Source organism: Numida meleagris, chromosome 12 (genome assembly GCF_002078875.1).
Source record: "Numida meleagris isolate 19003 breed g44 Domestic line chromosome 12, NumMel1.0, whole genome shotgun sequence".
Lineage (NCBI taxonomy): Eukaryota > Metazoa > Chordata > Aves > Galliformes > Numididae > Numida > Numida meleagris.
In genome coordinates this window covers 11,104,595-11,117,275 of record NC_034420.1, presented here as the reverse complement: position 1 = coordinate 11,117,275, position 12,681 = coordinate 11,104,595, and the positions used below count along the sequence as shown (strand labels likewise).

Genomic DNA, 12,681 nt, shown 5'->3' with positions numbered 1-12,681 from the left:
CACCGCACTGTCAGATTTTGTAGCTGCATCTATTTCTCCCTGTTTTGAGACCGAATGGGCATCTGCTGTTTACTTCTGGTGGACATCCAAAAAGAAATTTGAAGGATACCAGCTTCGAGTTCCGCAAAGTATGTTTGCTAAAGACTGGATCATGGGTGGTATTTCTTGGCACAGTTACGGACTTCTACTGTAAAATTATACCTACATTTTAAAAATCTATTTTGGCTTTTATTATGCACAGGCTACAGCACAACTAGAATTTAATGTCCAACTGATTTCATGATTTTCTGCTTTGTTCTGAAGGCTGTGTGTTTGAAAATCCATAAAAACATACATAAAGCAAGTCCCAAAACACCAGCTGAAACCTTTGCAAACAGTCTTAAAAGAATATTCCAAGAGGCTGGAAATGTTGCCAAAAGAAACGAACCCTGAGACAAGAGCTGGTGATTGAGTGGAAGAACTCAAACTGCATCTAGAATTTTCCTGGCAGGAGTTAATGAACGATCTGAAGGTATACACAAAATGAGGGTTGGATCAGTGGTTCGAGAAGGTTTAGGCAAAGAAGCTGTCCTGCTGCAGCAGCCTTTGCAATTTCCAGACCAAGACAAATTGAAGAAGCACCGAGATGACATGGAATTTGATGCAAAATGAATGGGTTTTGTTACTGTTTTTTTTTTCCCTTGCATAAGAGAGTGGCAGCGTCTGGGAGAAGAATAATGATAATTCTAAGTCTTGTAAATATGTGTTATGCCTCAAAGTTGTTTGGAAGGGGAATTTATTTTTTTTTTTTCTGACGCCTTGCAAATTAGAAGAAATGACAAATATTTGCATTCACAAATGCTCTGAAGTCCATACTCAGAAAAAAGGAAAGGCAGAACAAGATCTTGAATTCAGTGCTTGCAAAAAACGGCTTATGGCTATGAACACAATCTTACTTAATCTTTGTTGCATTCTCCGTTTCATTTGGCTTTTTTTCCTGCTACTTCCACTGATGTCTGGTAGATGGCATTAGTGTATAACAAATTTCTTAATTTCTTTTCTTATTGGAGGGGTTTTATTTTCATTCATTTTACAGATAATAATGCTGTCGTATTCAGTCTGAGCCGTTCCAAAGCATTTATTTTCTTGGTGTTTTGGTTATGTTTCTACTAAATGCTTGAATCACTCAACATTCCTTTTTTCCCCCTCCTCGTGCCATATAATCATTATATCTCCTACAGGGCATCAATCACTTGCAAAGAAAACAAACTTGATATCTTAGGCTGACTCTGAATTTTGAAGCTCTGTTACATTCTGCATTGTTTACATGCAGTACCATATTAATTCCAAATTTTTCAGGCTTAGAAATGAGGACGGTACTCTGAAGGAAGAAAAATTTCTCCCGCAGAAAAGAAAATCCTGTGTTCAGAGTAGTAAATGGAAGTTCTTACATTTGGAGTTGAAGACATTTCAGGCTGCTCTGCAGAGGCAGTGGAAAGAAGCTTCACAAATATCCTTTCTCTTTTTTGTACACGTGAGCATTCTTAGCTAATTTCAGTGACAGCTTTTGTGCTTTCCCATGAAAGTTAATAGGACTTCCATTACGCAAGTGCTATTTTGCATAGGAAAACAGGCAATTATTTCTGTCTGTCTCCTCCTCCTAGCGATGTTGTTTTTTTTAATCTGGATAAAAGGATGGAAATTTCATCAACAGGTGAATTATGGCAGTCAGGATTATGAGTCTACCAGTAGCTTTAGCTTCATCAGTGCTCCCTAGGTAAGAAGTCTGTTGTGCTGAGATGTACGTGTTCATTCTTGCCTTTAGCTTCATAATGCAGCTAATATTTTGAGCAACTTTTCGGAAGTGTTGGCTGAAGACATTTGGAACAGTGGGCCACATAATTGTTGATAATTACTGCTCCCCCACCACCTTTGTTCCACTGTGAAAATAAGACTTCTTCCTTTCTTGATAGACAACCTTCCAAATGCTGAGCTTTGAACCAAAATCCCCAATTCCATCATCAGTTTCTTTTCAGAGCAGGCCAAAGCCCATAGAGTCCACGTCCCTGGAGGAGTTCAAGAAAAGGGTGAATGGAGCCCTGAGGGGCATGGCTGATGGGCATGGTGGGGATGGGTTGATGGTTGGATATGGTGATCTTAAGAGTTCTTCTCCAACGTTTATGATTCTGTGAACATTAATAGAAGGGAAAACTGGAGTGTTAGAGAACTGTTTTGTGGACAAAGTAATGGTTTTAAATATTTCCCAAGAAGTATCTGTTGATGGAAGATGACCCTTGCCAGATCAGTGTTTGATAGCAAAGCAGTAAAATGATACAGATATCTTTGAGATTAATAAGTGTGTATAGGTGCCAAACATGCCAAGTGGCAGATTTTGTTGAATCTATCTAGTTATATGCAAATCATTAGCATAATTTTCTTGCGTTTTCAACCACATTTTCTTGAGAGTGAAGTAGTTAAGAAAATTATAAAGAGATGCCAGCACGTAGTTGTGACAGATTTTATCTTTAAGGACTCTTTGGGTTTGACTAAGTATAGGAATGCAAATAATTTAGAATAGATGGGGCTAAACTCTCTCTGGGCCTTGGTGTAAGAAGTGCTATGCTCCTTAATAAGAGTGAGGTGTTATTCCACCTCAGTCAGGCTGGTTTAGTAAGTGCCCCGATTCCAGTGTTTAAGCAAATTCAGAGTTCAGTGCATCGTCACCAACTGATGGGGCCTGATTTTGGCCCAGTGGCAACGGCTCTTCATAAGGTGCTTAGATATTCTTTACTGAGATGTATGGGGCTGAAGCGTCACTTAAAGATTTCATCCACTGCACAGTTCCATGAATTAGTAGAAGATGGAACACATTATTTTGGTAGCCAGGTTTTGTTTTGTTTTTTTTTAATATCTTCTAAAACATGTTGGTTTGAAGAGCACGTGTCTGAGAGATGTCTCAGTGCCTGTAAGCATCCCTTATTGCAAAATACGTGGACAGCTTGAGAGCACAGCAGATGAGAAAAGTGTGTGGGTGTATTTCTATCCCTTTGCCTGCAACAACCTGTAACTTTCAGCATGAAGGTGTCATTTCTGTTAGGAAGACGGCAAAGGGGCTTTCTGAAACCGATCAAAGAAAGATGAACTAATTTCACATGGGGGTCGCCATCTGTCTGAAATATAAGCAGACCTGCTGCACCGAGAGATTTACTTGCTTCCTAAAGCTGGCAGATGGAAGTACCCTTGCTGGAGTTCCTCTGAATCTCCCTGGTTTCTTATTTCCTCACTCGCTCCTCTTCCATCTTTATGGTGGTCTTCTATTATTATTTGCAGGCAGGTTGTCTTACAACTGTTATTGCACCTTTCCTTGGCCTCTGTCATATCTTACACAGTTACCAAAATACTGCTGATTGTGGACTGCTATCAGGTATAAAAATAGCATACCTGTTGTAATGGAGAGCATTAAAATTCATGGACAGTAGCAGGGCTGTTTCTTGTGCTTTCTGGACAGTGCTGTTAACCTTTGAGAGATTTGCTGTGGAATTCCAGCTGAACAATAATAAAAATAGGTAAGTGAAAAGGGGCCCTACTGCGGGAGAAGGTTTATGTGGTGGGATGGTAAATTCATAAATTCAGAGACTGTTCCAGGCCATGCTTCCTGCAAACATACACATTCCCCCACCTGCTGTCCTTTAAAGCCTAACTACCCGGATGATTTAGGCTAACAGAAATGCCCTGACTTGGCTGCTCCATTTCAGGGAGATTGGTTTAACCTCTGTGTGGCAGCAGGGATGGAGGCTTCTGTAACGTGGCACAATGTTGCTTCACATTTTCTGTGATGATGATGAATAGCTGAAGGGGTGAAAGGAGGAAGCTTTGTTCAGCGGCGCTGATGGGAATGCAGGGCACTGCTCTTTCATACCAGGGGCACGTGCTCACTTACTGCAGCAGCATGTTGAGAAACACTTAACTTCCGACCTTCTCAGATAGGAGCTGTTGTTGCAGAATTCACATTTAACCTCACTGAAACAACACATTAAACGTTGCTTAAATATCATCCTACTTAAATGTATATGTACGTTTTCATACACAGTTGGGGATAAGTGCCGGCGCTCATTTCTCCTTATGCTGATCTTTTGTAAGGCGAGGAGTTACAGAGGCATTAAGCCTTTCATTAGATCCTCTTTGCATTAGGAAATGGGTTTTGTGCGGAAGGGGTTTTTCATTTTCCACATTTCTTGCCTTAGTGGAGGGAAAGACTGCTCTGGCTCGAGTATACCTCTAAGCCTCAGAAAGCAAGAGGCAGGGCATTTCTGCCATTGAGAGAAGGCCACACGGGCACAAAATCAGGTAAGATCTTTTAATTACCAGTTAGTGATTTCAGAGCCATAACCTCTAACTGCAAAGATATCTGTGAGTGATGGATAGCTTGAAAACTGTGCTACTCTGTGAGAGGCTCCCAGACAAACTTTCTCCTGTCAGTTTGAGAGAAAAATGGGCAGGTAAAGTCCCTCAGATTTTAAAAAGGAACAACTCTTAAGTTCCTGACAGCTACTTCGCTCAAAAATATGTCTGAGAGCAAGATACAAAGCTTCTCTCTCCGCTTCTTTCCTTGCCCTCAGTCCCTCTGTGATTCTTATTGAACAGTATCAGGAAATCCAGCAGGATATTTTTAGCCTGAAAGAATGGAGAATTTAGGGCAGAAATGATGTTAACATTAATCACAGCAGTGACGAAATTTCAGTCCAAAATATACGAATGAGACAAGATTTCCCCCGTGTCCTACTAAAGACAAAAAGATTCTGCTGCTGCCAAACTGTAGGGTACGTTCACTCACTTAAGAGAAGGAATCAAACAATGAAGCAGTCATTTGTCTACCACGTAGAAATGAACGTTACAAGGTGAAAGTTATTCCGTTCCTTCAGTTCTGCAGTGAAGATCTCTGCAGCACAGTTGGAGGATGCTGGCGCTGCTGTGCTCACAGGTAACCCAAGGAGAAAAAATGGTGCCAAGAACAGGTTCTCAGCTCTGCAGGGGAAGGGACAGGACATTTGTTTCTCTTCCTTTTGCCTTCCAAACATTTTGAGGCTATCCTTGGAGTGAGTCTTTGAGTCACCCAAAGGTTTGGAAGGAGCAGCAGCCCTCGCTGACGTGAGTGAGAGCTAAGCCTTACCAGCTGCTGAATGAAATGGCTATTTGGAAAAGAGGAGCAGACCAAGTGCAAATGATCTCATTGACTTTCTTGGTCTTCACACACCTTCTGGCTACTCTTGAACCATAAGGGAAAGAACCCAAACCCAGGCTTCAAGAAACTGCTCAGATGTAGGAAGGCGTAAGGAATCCTCTCAGAAATTAGGAGGTAATAGCTACAGTGACAAAGGCATTTCCTCATCAAATGGCATCTTACCCTTTGTGGCATCCTGCCAATAGCTTAAACAGAGATGCTGAGATTGCTGGGCCATCAGCTAGATTTCTGTAGATAAGCCTGAGCCTGGATTTCTTTTTACAGTGGCCTTTTCATGGTCCTTGAAGTGAATATCCTCACAAATATGCCTCTACCATATTGAATTCTTTGGCAGAGTTTAAGGTCAGGCATAATTACTGATAGACAAACATGCATTTATTTCTCAGACCATTGCTTTTTTCTTTCTTCCCTCTGGCTCACACATTCCACACAGTCTCAGTTTAGCTTTATGTTCCTATTAATTTGCTTTTTAAAACTTCCCCCTCATTCTCTGTTGAAATTCAAAATATGTGACTGTGTGTGCATTTATTTATGTGCAAGCATAATAATTTTTCACTCTGCTACATCCAAGTGTCTGCATACTGTCATGTGCAGTATGTATCTTATCACCTCCTGCAGGATATAAGCAAAGAGAAAGAATTTGCAAAATTTGGCCAGAGATTACTCATAATTTTGATTACTAAAGCTGCTGTCTCCTTGCTTTGTGTTCTAGTGTGAATGTTGTACACACAGGTTTCAGCCTTATGGTGAGTGGCTAATGACATAGTATCTGAGCTTTGGCTGAGATACTATGTATGAAGTGGTGCCGGGGAGGTTCAGGTTGCATATTAAGAAAAAAGTTCTCCAAAAGAGTGGTTGAGCACTGGAAGAGGCTACCCAGGGAAGTGATGATGTCACGGTCCCTGGAGGTGTTAAGAAACATGGAGATGTGGCACTGAGGGACATGGTTTAGTGGGCAGCATTGGTGGTAGGTGGACGATTGGACCAGATGATCTTAGAGGTCTTTTCCAACCTTAACAATTCTGTGATTGTATGAAGAACACTGCTGGCCATCTCAGGGGGCCTTGGGCAACCACACAGAAGTCTTAGTATCCAGACTGACCTTCCACGCCTCATTAAAACAGGTGGCAATGTCCAGGGTTGTTTATGAACTAACAGCCAGCCTTCATTGTGTTCTGCAAGACTCCTGCTAATTGCTTTGTAAAAGATAGGCTGGCTATGAGAATTATTTTGTACAGCCAAATTTGGATGCATTCGGTGGTGTTAAACTTTGCGATACATAACAGGACATCAAGCACTCTCTGCATTATGCAAGCAGCACGGCATAGACATTCTCCAGAGATCCCTATCACAACAGATATGGCAGAAAAACTGAAACTTTCCCCCCAGAAGATGATTATAGATGGCTAAAGTGAAGATTTGCCTTCGTTGGGGCACGTATCTAACTGCAGCTTAGAGAGCAGCTACGTGCCTGAAAGAGCCAAGGGTGAGGCTGCTCAGATAAGAGTAATAAATTTGGATACCATTAAGACTGTAATAGAAGAATAATTATTGGTCTGGTCAACCGCGTATTTGCTCTTATGTCTGTATGAAATTAATCTTCATGGTTATTTCTCATTTGTTGCATTTCTTATGCCAGTCTCGCAGACAAAGGAGCAGCCGGGGAAATTGCACACCTTCGCACGGCGGCACCCGTTCTGCTTCCCTGTCACGCTGCAAATGAAGAGGCTCTATTGTTTGTAAATGAAGACCTTTCTGATTATTGATAAATAACTTCTGGATGGGGAGTATGACACATGCTGGCTGGAAGAACAGGGCTCCGTAATAGTAATATTGCCTTGAAATTACAGCCCACGTAGTTTGAGAATGATTCAGGATAATTACATTAATGTTAGCAGAGAAATGAAAAGGAACACTTTCCCATTGTACCTATTAACAAGCTCTACTGGCCTTAAATTATTTCTGAGAAGAGCCTGCAAATGGTTGAAATCATCAGAATAATTACAGTGGTGCTGAGGGGAGCTGGATGCGCTCCTGGCTGCATCTCTGTGGCCCGTGAGTAAATACATCTCTGATTTTGTGCAGAAAGGAACACGGCACAGAGCTCTGAGTAGGTGCCGTGCAACCTGCAGATGGGCTCGGGGAGTTTGCAGGCCCCGGATGCTAAGGAGCAAATAGCCATTAGGAGTAGGTTGCTGTCAATACAGGTGATACACATCGACCCCTACAACGTTACACATGAGCCTGCTGTTATTCTGGCATAGTAGATACTTGAATTCCTAACCTCCTTCCCCCTTACCTGCGGCTCTCCTGAGCCTGTGCTGTGGAAGATGTCTGCCTTTGGTGACAACTTTTTGCCACCCTTATCCTTGTCTTATAATGGAGGCAGAGGTGCAGGGGAGACTTTTTCTGAACTCCCCGCGCCGAGCAGCAGCTCTCTGCATCTGGCCTCTCATGTGTCCTCAGTCCTTCACCTCCTTGACCTCTTCACCTGAATTTCTGTTGTGTTTTGAGCCTTGTATAAGTGGCACCAACTGCTGACCTGCTCTGTTCCTCAACTCAGCTATAAAGTGATCATGAAATTGAGACTTTGGGGTTTGTTTCCATTGCTGTCATACTGCTGTTTGGAGACTCCAGCTGAGCAGAAGAGGTGAGATTCAGGACTCACGTCTAAATAACCCGGTGCCGTGTGAAGCAAGGTTACTTCAGGGTTACCTCTGCTATTAATGGAATTTCCCATCTGCGCGATGCTCAGAGAATCCTGAATGCCTGCCTGTGAGAGAAGGGCTACGAGATGTTAGCTCCATGCCTCTCTTCATCTCTTTGCCTTTAGTTTCAGGGAATTAAAAGATTTTGCATCTCATAACCAGTCCTACTGCTGGAGCTTACTGCAAAAACGTGCCCATGTTTATCTCTGAAGACACTAGAGCTGTGGGGGAGGATGCAGAGGCTGCAGGTCTGGCTCTTGCAGCTCACCGTTGCGCGCACAGTCGGTTGATCTCCAGCACAAGTTGCAGCAGGCTCCTGACAGTCTCTCACACGCACACAAGTGCTTTTTCATTTTCTCCCATTTCCTTTTCACCTGTCCAGCGAGCCCATCTTGGCACTGTCTGTGATTACCTGATGACCCTTGTGCCTTCATTCAGTCGCAGCTGCAGCCCTTCAGCAAGATTTTGCTCCCTACCATCAAATCAGACCTGCCACCCTGCACACACACACACACACACACACACACACATAGAGGAAGGTTCTGTCCCACTGACCATTTCTATTGTATAACTACTACCACTACCTAAGCAAACTTGGGGATCACCTTCCTCCTCTCCCTTTCTCATCACATTGTCCTCTATCCCATCTAAACACTCAGAGCCAGGCAAATCCACAATGAATCCCCACAGCTGCCTTCCTACAGCTGCTGTTCCTGGCCCCAAATAGTTAACTTCCTAATCCATTAGTTACCTTAATTCTGCATTTAAGGAAATGGAGCTCAAATGAGTCTCAGCTTCTCCCTGTACACATGGATACGCAGGAGATCTGTTACAGGAGTCTAAGGCTGAGGATGGTTTAAAATGATAACTATTATGCAGATAATTTCCTTCAATTTAGAGTTTAAAAACATGTGAACATTTATATTTATTCTGTTGTGATATTTCAAGAGATTTAATGGATTAAAAAAGTCATTTAGAGAAAAGCCGTGAACGACGGATTGCTTAATTATCTCCTTCAGATATTTAAAATTTCATTTTGACTTCTTCCTTCCCTCCAGGTGCACACATGCCTGTGTTTACGTGCTGATACTTTCTGCGTGTTTGCTTCTCCCTGATTTTCATAGGAAGGTGTTGGGAACGTTTTAGTGAGCCCCCGGAAATCTGCGTGGCATGAAAATCCCACGAGTTTTGATTTGTCTGCAAATAGATATTATCAGTTAAACAGAATTAGTGATGTACATTGCTAAGTCAAGAGTAAGTATTAAATAACTTTTGGTTGCATCTGGAATACGCTAGAAGGCAAACTGTAGGTCAGGTATAAATGCTGGAGAAGGAGCTTTCCCCTTTCTGTACGCTTTTTGCCAGCGTAACAAACCGGTGTTACTGAGTGCGTCTCCAGTCTGCTTCGGGCCTGGCTCTGGACTCATTGCGTGCTGAGATTCTTAATGCTGAGTGGCTCAATGAGGAATTTTGATGAATTACTGTAATTCTTCCTCACCTAGGGGTCAGTGCAGGGGAGGTGGAAGCCAAAGAGCTAGTGGTGGGCAGCTGCAGGGTACCCAGAGTGCCAGCAGCTCAGCTCCGGTGGCACATGGGCATGGTGCTCTGGGTAACATCTAATGGCTCCACTGCCATGAAAAGAATGGAGAAAGCTGTGGCAGAGAACGGCATGTCATAGAATCATAGAAAGTGCCGAGCTAGAAGGGACCCATAAGGATCATTGAGTCCAACTCCTGGCTTCACACAGGGCCACCCGAAAATCAGACCGTATGTCTGAGAGCGTTGTCCAGATGCTCCCTGAACTCTGGCGAGCTCGGTGTCATGACTGCTGCTCTGGGAACACTCTTCCACTGCCCCCACAAAAATGGAGATGTTGGCATGTGCAACAAAACACAGAGATACTGCTGTGGAAGCTGTAGGTCTCAAATTTCCCGGTGCAGAACTTCATGGATCTGCTGGGGTGGATCTCCCACACAAAATGAAGTTCCTATGCATTGCAGTACTCCAGCTGCAAAGATGCTGGAGTTTTGAGGGGGTTAATTTCTTATTATCTTCCCGAAGAGCTCTAGTTATTTTTTAATCCTCATAACCCTGCCAGAATTGAGAAATAATAGCAGTTATGCACATAGTTATGTCGACATCAACTTCAGTTTTACACTCGCAAGGTTCATATATTTTTGGTGGCACTGGCAGTAATAGAAATGATAGCTCAATGATGGAAAAAAGAACAGTCCCTGAGCCGCGGTTCTGATACTTGAAGCATTTTTAAACCCCATACCCAAATGAGAAAGAGATAAAAACAACCTAGTCAAAACGGCTTAGCTCGAAGGAGTATTTTATGTGTTACTTGATGACAAAATAGTTAGACATTAATGCAGTTTACAGTAAGACACCCTTAAGTTATCAGTGAGGTTAGTGTGATGCCTGACAGATTTAATGTAAATATTTATAGACTTGGCCTACTAATTATGCCAATGGAAAAAATGCAATATTAATGCTGTCACATCCGCCTGTATCTACCTGCCAGTGTGATACTAACTTGTATAAATATTCTGAAGTTGGTAAGTACAGCACATAAACAGAGGAGATCATTTACATTTTTAATAAGGGATTAAGTTATCTCCAGCTGTAGTTTGCAGCCTGTGGTCCGCAGATGTCTGGGAGGATATTCCCCAGGAGACTGTGAAAAATGACAGAAAAAGAGAGTTCTGTGTAGGGGACATAGAAATCTCTCACCAGGAGTTTATTAAAGGGGTACACACCACCTCTGGCAAATATTTGAGATCCAGACTGAGAAAGATTTGAAAACCACCGGTATACCGTATTTGTACAAATAAGTGAGTAAGTTCAGAGTACCATACGCCATGGGGTAAATGACCAGACTCTGAGTCCTGCCAGAGTCAGGCTGCCATAAGAAGCCCTGAACGACAAAGCACTGAAGCATGTGCTTAACTTAAAACAGACGTCGATCCCTTGAAGGTCCTCCTGTCGCCATATGTAACCAGTTTGCTGAACAAAGGCCATGGGGAAATTTAAGGCGGAAGTCAAGAGCTGCTCTGCTCTCGTCTTGCAAATAGCTCTGCAGATGCCTGATTGTCTTGTACAATTGCAAACCTAGTTATGTGAATCTGCAGTTCATAGTTTTCTATTTCAATTTATTTCCAGTAAAGGACTCCAAAGGTTTCAAGCACTGGTGCTTTCAGCCATTGCTGGCTGCCAAGCCAAAGAATATCATCATTACCATTGTAGCCTGTTTAGGAGGCTCTCTTTTTGCTGCATTGATTGCTCTCCTGACCTGCGATCCAAGAGTCTGTGGTTTCTGTTCTGGCACAAATGGGCTCCTCACAAGCTGTGCAAATAAATCTGAAATGCTCTTGCCCCTGCTTGTATACGCGTGGCTTGCATGCATGCCTTTTGCTTGGCTTATAGTCTTGCAAACTGAGGCAGAAGGGTCATGCGGTTTCCTATTGTTATTTCTTCTGCAAAGCAACATCTTGTTCTGTGTATATTCCCTCTGAAGCCGATGTAGTTCGGGTGCTAGTGCAGGCTGCCAGAATCTGGCCATGCACTCTGCCAGAGCACCTGGCCGATACTGCCAACCAGTGGGTGGCTCTTTGCAGGAGTTAAGAAATGAGCGGTTCTTGGGTGCAGATCTCTCCTTCCTGCTGGATGGATGGCTCCTCGCTGTGGACCTAATCCGAAGCTCATGGAAGGCAACGGACTCTCTCTGCTGCCTTCAGTGAGCTCTGGATCAGGCCATCCATAAAGTTCTCAATTATTTTCAATCTCAGCTGCATTTGTCTCTTGTAAACACTTCATCCGGACTCTTCACTTTTGTAAATCACAGAACAGAATAACCTGATAGAAGTGGAGCGTACGGTTTTGAAAAAGAACATTAAGAGGGAAAAAACACAACTCTCTCTCTTTAAACTGTCTCTTTTCTATATTGTTACCTTGACAACTCTGCTGCTGTGTTTCATCCTTGGTGGGACTTAGCTGTGGTGGAAGAAGGGGGACATCCATGTGTGTTTCCACATCTCCTCCAGCTCTGCTTTGTGGGTACATTCCGAGCACAGGGCACCTCGAGCTGCAGAGCTCATGTTTGCTGCCTCCACCCATGGTGCTGCCTGGAAATGATTACAGATATTAAGTACTGGGACCCGTTCTGATGAAAGGTATACGACTATATCTTCTGTTTCTTTTCCTTAAGCCAATGCCAGAGTAATGTTAAAGCTCTTTAAAAAGAGATGCAAGGTGCTTAAAATATTTGTAAAGGGTTAGGACAGCTGAAAAGCAGAGAGGGATGTAAGTACTCAAAAATAGTTGTATTATTTTTAGTATAAGCAGATACAGGAGTGTGTGTCAAGATTAGGATCCAGTCCTGATGTACTGAACTCAGTCTAGAGATGCTAAAAATATGCTTTCTTTTCGCACAATTTTTGGAAGAGACAGAGGCAAAGGTAAGAGGAGAGCGGTGGAGAACTGGAATTTTATTTCCTGTGTTTCCGTGCTTGCTGGGGTTGGGCAAAGCTGGCTGTTAACCTGAGCACTCACAGCCACTGATACCTGCAAAACGTGATGGGGTGGAATCCCTTCCAACCCCTTTATCCTCTTCCCGGGGAATATCCCTACCAACGTAACCTTTTTATTCTTTTTAACAGAAATGGCTAGAATTTAGCAGACGAGCTGCAAATGCAAGGCATGCAGAGTCCCGGGCTGAGTGCAGAAAGGGGTGTCTGTGTATGAATGTGT

The 12,681-nt window shown here is 43.0% G+C and overlaps 1 protein-coding gene across 11 annotated transcripts in view; it reads left to right on the top strand.

The window, feature by feature from the left end:
• Nucleotides 1–12,681, top strand: part of SGCD (sarcoglycan delta) — a 410,388-nt gene that overhangs the window by 256,855 nt on the left and 140,852 nt on the right. The window lies entirely within an intron of this gene.